Consider the following 9,494-nt stretch of genomic DNA (forward strand, 5'->3'; position numbering starts at 1 on the left):
ATAAAACAGACCAAAAACTCTTTTCTAGAGCTCACACTCTAGTCTTTATGTGAGCTTAGATCTAATTTGTAGGATAATCAAATAGCATCTGACATTTAACAGCACTGCTTACACACAAAGAAAGTTGAAGATGGTGTCACCTAGGGTTCAACTGTTGATTACAACAGAAGGTTAAAAGATTTTGAGTTGTTGATCTGGAGTTCTGGCTGGAGCAGGATTTCACAGCCACAGCACAGTTGACGTTTGGGGCTGGATAACTCTTTGTGTGAGGGGCTGTTCTGCGCATGGTAGGATATTTAGCAGCATCCCTGGTGAGTACCACTCGACTCCAATAGCACCCCCCACCCCAAGATGTGACAACCAGAAATGTCTCCAGACATTGCCAAATGTTCCCTTGAGGGCAAAATCACCCCAAGTGAGAAGCACTGAGCTAGAGAAATATCATGGGTATGCTAACAGAGGTCCAGTTGTGGAGGGAAGGAGAAGCTGACTGTAATTATGTGGGAATAGAAAGGAATGGAAGAAGAAGAAACCATAATGATGATGAAGAGCAGATTCAGTATGAGTGAGCGGCTGGGAGAGTCGAAATAATAGGGAGGTGTGATGGTTAATTTTATGTGTCAACTTGACTGGGCTAAGCGATGCCCAGACAGCTGGTAGAATAGTATTTCTGGGTGTATTTGTGAGTGTGTTTCCAGAAGAGAGTAGCATTTGAATCAGTAGACTGAGTAAAGAAGATTGCCCTCACCAGTGCAGGCGGGCATCGTCCAGTCCACGGATACTGGATTCTGAAAAGAACAAAATTGGGAGGGGGGCCGGCCCAGTGGTGTAGCAGTTAAGTTCGTGCACTCCACTTTTGGTGGCCCAGGGTTAACCACATTAAACAACAAAATCGAGTAGGTAGGTTTTTAATCAAGACATTTGTTTTCCCAGTATTTTAGATTCTCCTTGAAATAACTTTACTGAAGTAACTTTATCGGCAGAGCTCAGTGTGTTCTAGGCTGGGCTCTTCTACCACCTAGCCGCGTGACATCGAACAACTCAAACTGATCGTTCTCCATGAGACTTGCATTCCCCATCTGTAAACAAGGAGCGGGTCAATGGTCTATAAGCATCCACTGCTGTAAGATTTTGGAAGTCAAACTCTTGGAGATTTTCTCCATGACATCTTTAATTTAATCCATAGTTTGCTTATTTTTTAAATATTAACATAGAGATGTGGAAGAAATGCCTAAATAATCTCCATAGGGCCAGCCCAGTGTCATAGTGGTTAAGTTTTCACGTTCCACTTTGGCCCCTGGGGTTTGTCAGTTCAGATCCCAGGCGCGGAGCTAGCAACACTTACCAAGCCATGATGTGGCAGGCGTCCCACGTGCAAAGTTGAGGAAGATAGGCGCAGATGTTATCTCAGGGCCAATCTTCCTCAGCAAAAACAGGAGGATTGGCAGTGGATGTTAGCTCTGGACCAATCTTCCTCAAAAAAAAAAAATAAGTGTGCAGAATGTGAGAAATCACCCTCTCTCCCTAAGCTGGGACATCTATCTTCTGCCTGTGGATATCGGAGCTTCTGGTTCTCGGGCCTTCAGACTGGGAATGTGTTAAATCACTGGCTTTTCTAGGTCTCCAGATTGCAGATGACAGGTTGTGGGTCTTCTCGGCCTCCATAATTGCATGGATATATGAGATATATGAGATGTATCCTCATATATAATGTATCTGTATCTCCTATTGGATCCGTTTCTCTGGAGAACTCTGACTAATACAGGGTGATGTCAATAGAACCAGATAGAAGTTGGAAATCAGATGATCTGAGTTTGAATTTTGATTCCCTCTCTGTGACCTTGAGTAAAACGTTAACCTGTGAGTCTCATCTGCTTCCTCTGTAGAATGAGAGTGATGTGACCGCTTGTTTAGTTTTGTGGTTGTGTTAAACGTAATGCTGCACAGCAAATTATTGTCCACAGTGAAAAGTCCTTTACAAGAATAGCACCTTTATTAACTTTGAGAATAGGAGAAGAAAAAAAATAAGTCAAAGGTAAAGCATAGATCTTTAGCTATTTCATATGAATGCTTTCAAACATATGCAACACTTCAAAGATGAGTAGTTTATAAAACCTCGACTTTTTTAGGTTTGTTTCTGAAAACTTTCTAACGTTTTCAATGCTCTCTGCATAATCATGATGGAAGACAGATTTTGGAGAAAATCAGACTAGAGGGTTTAGATAGCAGCCTAAAATTATGTGTTCTTTTAGCGTCCTGTGAATTTAGAAATAGTCAGAACATTTCTGGTTTATTTTAATGTGTTTAAATGTGTGTAAAGTACGGCTATATTTGGGCCTGAAAATCCTGTGTTCTTGCCACCCTTGTAGTCTACACAGACTAAAAATATAACACTTTTCCAAGAGGGTTTCAATGCCTCGATCCTGCCTGACTTTTGTAGTCAACTTATAAATTCCAGATAATATGGGTTTATGATGGAAATACTGACAGGCCCTAGGTCTACCAGTTCTAAGTTCTTGGCCCTGTCTTGTAGCTCTGCACACTCCAAATGTTAAAGATTATTCAGTATGATCTTTCAAAAAAAGGAGAACTCTCAGAAGGTGAGTTTGGGTGAATTCACACCTTCAAAAATAAGATGTTTAAACATTGAAATTAGTTTAATAGAGTTCTCTTTTGGGCCTAATTCTAGGTCGATGTCGGACTTGTTTCTACTTTTAAATGTCACCTTCTCCAAATGAGTGTGAAGAAATGATTAGGAAAATCCTTTTGAAAAATGTGTATAAAATACTGCAACTATTCCTCTTGACTAAACAGCCCTCAAACACCTGTATATTCCCATTCCCAATGGTCCACTGGAGTCATGACTGTCTTATTGCTCTCTTGATATATTTGTGTTTACATTTCTTGGGTAGACAAAAAGCTTCATTTTGGCTTATAGTTGGCATTATGGTTCATACTTTTTATGTGTAATTGCCCTGAACAGACCTCTAGGTGTTAACAAAACCATCAGAATGGCAAGACCAAAAATAACTAATTTCATAAATGTATTAGAAAAACATTTTAGAGGCTGGCCGAGTGGCGTGCTGGTTAAGTTTGCACGCTCCACTTCAGCAGCCCAGGTTCAGTTCCTGGGCACGGACCTATACACCACTCATCAAGCCATGCTGTGACAGTGTCCCATGTACAAAAGAGAGGAAGATTGGCACAGAGGTGAACTCAGGGACAATGTTCCTTGAGCAAAAAGAGGAAAATTGGCAATAGATGTTAGCTCAGGCCAATCTTCCTCACCAAAAAAAAAAAGGAAAAACACTTTATGTTGTTTTTCTTCTAGAGTTTTTTTAAATATGAAAGCTGATTATAGGTATATTCTGAAGTTTCACAAATAAATTCAAGAAATTCTCAGCTTCACACCACTTCCATTAGCATAAACATTTATTTGCTATTTGAACTTCAGAACTTGCACTAAATTACAATGGTTACCAATTTTTAATCTTTTAGAGCTTTGTGTGCATGGCAGAAATGAGCATGAGGAGATGATAAATCAATAAAGAATGTCTTGTAGTATAATTTCCCAAACCATTTATTAAGATATTTTTTATAAAATATAAAAAACATAGTTTCTATATACCCATAAATGATGCTATGATCATTTTTCTAGAGTCTTTCTTGCCTGTAAAGTAACCCACTTATTTGTCTATGAAATGACAGCAGAATCTTTATTACTGTGAAGGATTTGACTGAAAAGATGCACATTAAAATAAACCAGAAACACTGAAACAATTTTTTCACTTGAATTCATATTTCTGCCTTTTAAAAATGGTCACATGAAAGGAGAAAGATATTAGAGATCCTTGGTGCAATATTTTTACTGTTCAGAAGATGCATCTTCTATGTACTAACTCTTCTCTTATCAAATAAAACGTGCTATAGCCTCAGTGCAGAGATTTCTTTCCAATTATGTTTTGAAGTCCTTATGTTAGGATTTTGGCATTCTAAACACAAAAGCCTTTTTATAGACTCTATTTCTCTTTAAAATCTGCTCTATTATTCTGAACATTGTATATAGTGCCCGTTATTCGTTTGCAGACTTCTGGGCATTTTCCCCAGTACCATACAAATTGGATCCCTAGAGACTTTTCTATTGAGTACCTCTTTCATTACTGTTTCTTCTATTTATTTCTAAAAATGTGTTAATATTGGATAGGACCAGATATTGAGTGTACGCCATGATTACATTGCACGAATACATTTTCAAAAAGAAAGATTCATTGCATTTTTTAAGCCAACTGTACGCAAGCCAGGATTGGGGATGCAGTGAAGTAGGGAGAAAATGTATCATGACTTTAATTTTTATGGAAATTCTGTAATTTTTTTTAATGTTGTGCTTTGTTTGTTTGAGCACACAGTCCTGGCATTGCTGGCCTTACTTGGAAATGATCAGCCCTATTTTAAGCTGCTGTTTCTGCTAGTGATTTCCAAGACCATTGCATGCATGTGTGTCTGTGTCTATTTGTGTGTACACATATACACTAAAAAAGAGAGAGAGAAAAAGTAAGCTCAGAGGTGAGGACCAGAATTCTCATCTATTTGTAACCTTTGCCTACATTTAATTGTCACTTTATCTTTATCATTGCCATCCTTCTCTACAAGGGTCCCGTGTTATTTTTATCACCAAAACTTCCAACGTTTTAAGATGCTGCTTTTTATAATCTGCAACATATATCTTTAACCTAATTTATCTCTATCACCTAAATTCCAACACTATTAATCAGTTTACATCCATCACTATCATTAACATTAACAAATCAAAGCAGGGTTAAATATTACAAGCTTGTAATACGTTATACGGCTTCTAAAAATTTGACATCATATAGTTTTTCAACAATTCTAACCCAACTCTTTCTTTATAGTATTGCTTTTGGTTAAAAACCGTATTGTTTTCCACTTGTGTACTTGTCTGCACTATCCTGCGAGTGGATTTATTCTTTCTTTCTACCCTTATTTTCTCCTTCTTAATCTTATTTTTTTTCTAATTTTCAGCATTTGTATTTAATCCTCAGTTATGTATTTATGTATTTAATCCTCATTTAATCCTCATTAGTGTTCAGTGAATCATTTAAAGTTGTTTTAGTAGGAAGTGACAGAAATTCAACCCAAAATGACGTACAGAAAAGCAACTTCATTGGGTCCTGTAAGTAATGCGTCCTGCCATGGAACTGTCTTCAGGCAAGGATTGATGCAGCGGCTCTAGCTAACAGCATATCAAGGGGGTGTGGTGGGCGTGGTCAGAGCGGTGGGTCTCCCTCTCAGGGAGGAACGACTGATCACTTACATTGTTTAGGATCATCAGCTTATGAATGAAAAGCACAACTTGCTTTATTTTTTTTCACTTTTAGGGATTATATTTTTCTTGATGTAATTATCTTTTATTAATTATGTAAATATTTACATGGATTTAAAGAAAAGTAGATAACAAGATGCATTCAGAGAAGTGGTGCTTTCACTGTCACCCTGAATACCTTGTTCCATCTGTCTCCCTTGGGATAACCATTGTTTATTTTGAAAAAAACAAGTGGGTATATAGATAGATAGATAGATAGATTTAATACACACAGACATATATCCTTCCATATATATATTATAGTTATATATTTTATAGAATTTTTCATCTTTCCCACAACAAAGTGAGTATACTGTGAGCACCGTTCTGTGTGTAGTTTTTGTCACATTATATTCTGGTGAAGTTACCATAGCAGATAGTAGAGAGCATCCTGATTCCTTTTTAACAGTTGCATTACTTTGTACTTTGTCATGCAATGGTAACTTATACAGCTAGGCCATTTTCTTCTTCTTCTTCTTCTTCTTCTTCTTTTTTTTTTTGGTGAGGAAGATTGTCCCTGAGCTAACATCTGTTGTCAGTCTTCCTCTTTTTGCTTGAGGAAGATTGTTCCTGACTTAACATCTGTTGCCAGTCTTCCTCTATTTTGTATATGGGACACCACCACAGCATGGTTTGATGAGTGATGTGTAGGTCTGTGCCTGGGATCTGAACCCATGAACCCCAGCTGCCAAAGTCCAGCATGCAAACTTAACCACTAAGCCACAGGGCCGGCCCCTAGGCCATTTTATTTTAACTAAATAAATAGTCACAATAATAATAAAAATAATTTTCCCTTATAAAGGAACTTTAAATATTATAGCAACATATATAAATAAATTCCTTTAGTCCCCCAACAACTTCCTCTGTGTGAGTTTGTATTTGGAGAGTATTTCTGCTAAATTGCACTCAGTATTAAGACTTTTTAAAGCAATTCTCTCTTATGGAATTTCCAATCTAAATCCAGAGTTAAAACAATTTGGGGAAATTTTACCTTTATCCTACCAGCAAAGATTTTCTCCATTAATTGGTTTCTGTTCAAAAGATATTACGCCAAGTTTTTCTTTTTCAAAAACTTTACTGTTGGGGATATTTAGCTGTTTGAAAACTTCTGATTTTGTTTGAGAATCCTGATGAATTACTGTCCAACTTTGTGCCTTCTTCCCGTATACAACGATCTGTGGCTCCCTGAACCTGCTCTTACCCTCTGCCTGGACTATCTGCCCCACACCACACTAGTTAATCCACTCTTTCATACCTACCTATGCACCCTTCCTCTGAATAACCTGCTCAAAGATAAAATTAGGGCTCTTCCTTTACACTGTACAAATGTGTGTGCATGTGTCACTCTTAGCACTTGTCACACCAGGTTATTTATTGTCTGCTCTCCTTCAATCTGATTCGGGTTCCTCCAGGACAGTCCTCTGTCACTCTTTTCAATACTTTCAACACTTAACACAGTACCTGGGAAGGTAGGTGGATTAGGAAGTTGTATGTACGGACTGTTAATTGTGTCACACTCACTTTTATACTCTAATATGCCCCACACAATACCTAAACATAGATGCGATATAAGGCGTCTTTCTTGAACTGCAAAGTTTGAGCACTAAAAGGGACATTGGCATCCATTTAAGTTCACTTAGTATTAGCACTTTTATTTTTACTTAATGTTATAAAAAGAGACCTTACCAAAATTGTTCAATAATAGAAGATGGATATGGAACAGAGTCTATGTGTTTGGAAATAAGAATAACAGTACCTCTCCCAAAGACAAGGAGATTTTGTTTATCTCTTTTTTCTAGCCTGCAGTTACAGTATTCTTTCTAGGTCATTCCACCATGCATTCTGAAGCTTTCTCTCTCACAGAGTTGAACAGAATGCAGACCTTTCCCTCTGATTACAGGAAAAAAATTTTTCTAAAAAAAAATAGTGAGGTCATAGAAGGATGACTGTGTTCTCAGATATTTAGGAAATAAAAACTGAGAAAATAAATACAAATTATTCTTGGTAGACTGAATACATCTGAATTTTGAACACTTCAAATGTGGTTTTCTTTGATCATTTTAACAAGATTTTATTATTCTTATTTTTTTTGCCCAAATATTATATTACTCCAAAATACTCTCATGAAGTTTACAAAATTCTTGCATTAATTACTTGCACTTCAGAAAAAATAACATCTGGTCTGTAAACTATGAATAGTAGAAACACGTTGTCACGATTAAAATGTAGACTTTTCCATCTTAAAATTGGATTGAATATGAATATGCTATAAATAAAAGTCTAATACTCTTCATAACAACTTTATGACTGAAGTGAGCTACATATTTCCTTCTGGAAGGACTGAGGTAAAGTCATTTTCCAGAAAATAACAAACACAACATTTTTTTCCCCAAAGAACTCCCCTATCATTTTGGCTTATACCTATATGTTCTTCAAAAATTCTCTATTAAAAAGGTCTAATGAAAGTAATAGTTCTTTGATATTGAGAAAATCAACCTCTGGAGTCTGGTGTTTTCTTAGACTGTATAGGGAGTAAAAGAAAAATCCCAACTTTTCACCCTGAATTAAGAATTATCATCAGCAACACATTTTGTTGTCTCCTTATTTCTGAGACTGTTTCCAAGTTTTAGAGATAATTTAGTTTCAGGAAATCCAAAAGAGGTGGTATGCCATTATAATTACATTAGCTACATATTTATAATATTATTGATGTAAAAACAATATTATTCAAATTACTAAATATGGTATTTTAATACGCTGCTCTTTCGCTAAGACTGGTTCAGATTTTCTTATAAATATCCTGGATATCTTCCGGTTGCCTCTCCATACCCACCATCCACCCAATTCTACCTGCTTTCTGCCCATAGGGGTCCAAGTAATATGAACTCAACCAGTAGGCTTGCTTCTGACGTCCGGTTGACTTTGGCCGATGGGAGACAATCAGTAGGAAATCATGGCAGAAGGAAAGTGAGGTCAGGCTTTTTATTCCTCTGACTTTCTCATTACTAGGTACCTGTGGGCTGGCTTTGTATGTCCAGGAAAGACCACAGCCCCTCTCAGGCAGCCCTCTCTGTACAAGGATCTCTCCAGATTTTGGTAACATCCTCCCCTCTTTGCCCTTTTAGGCCTGGCCCTGGGAACAACTCCCTCTTGTTACCTCAGCTATTACATGATCCTTTGTTGCTTTTCCTAAACCCTGCCTATGGCTTTGTAAATAGTCTTCTATTAAACTCTCTTCAAAATACCCAATTGGAGTGAACTGTCTGTTTCCAGACAGGACTCAGACTGATTTATGCCCTATTTGTGTGTATTGTCCATTGACATTCAGTCCTTTAATTTCTGGGGAGATTTGTTAGTGTCCATACATACGGTATCTGAATAGACACCTAATAGTAAGTTTGCAGCCATCCATGGCACAAGTGAAAATGAGAAATAGCCATACAAGATGGACTATCTGTTCATAGACTTTGCAGTCTATGAACTTTATTCCGAGTATCACATTCAAAGTCACATTTCTCATTTTTAGAACATAATTATAATTAGCTTGTCTCTCTGTTTGCCCTAAGACATTTTATAAACTACAAATTGGAATGCAAGAGCTTAAAAGCACACTAACAGCAAAATTAAGTGACAGATGACAGCCAAACAGCAAGAAAGGTGACAGAAAATATAAATAGAAAATGCAAGCCTTACAAAACAGCTATCTGGAGCAAAAGGAAAAGTAAACATTTCTAGACACCTCGATAGACCCTGGGAGCATCATTTCATTCTAACACAAAGGATAAATTCATGTCCATATTGGGGATCCCAGTCTACATTGCACTGTGCCTAAGAACACAGAAGGCATAAAATTTATGCTTGAGAAAAGCCCGTCAGTTATGACTGGATTTTGTTATTTCTTTTTTTTTACTTTAAGTGGCATTATTTAGTTATCTGGAAAATGAGATTAATTTAATTTCATACACATGTGTATATATATCACATAAAGACTGAACAGCATGAATTTAATGCTATCCTGTTTTCATTTATTCTTCAATCTACTACTTCTAGCTATTTATTCACTCTCTCTACTTCTATCTTAATTTTTTACCATTTCAGTGTGCCTAAACATGAT

Source organism: Equus przewalskii, chromosome 28 (genome assembly GCF_037783145.1).
Source record: "Equus przewalskii isolate Varuska chromosome 28, EquPr2, whole genome shotgun sequence".
NCBI classification, from domain to species: Eukaryota; Metazoa; Chordata; class Mammalia; order Perissodactyla; family Equidae; genus Equus; species Equus przewalskii.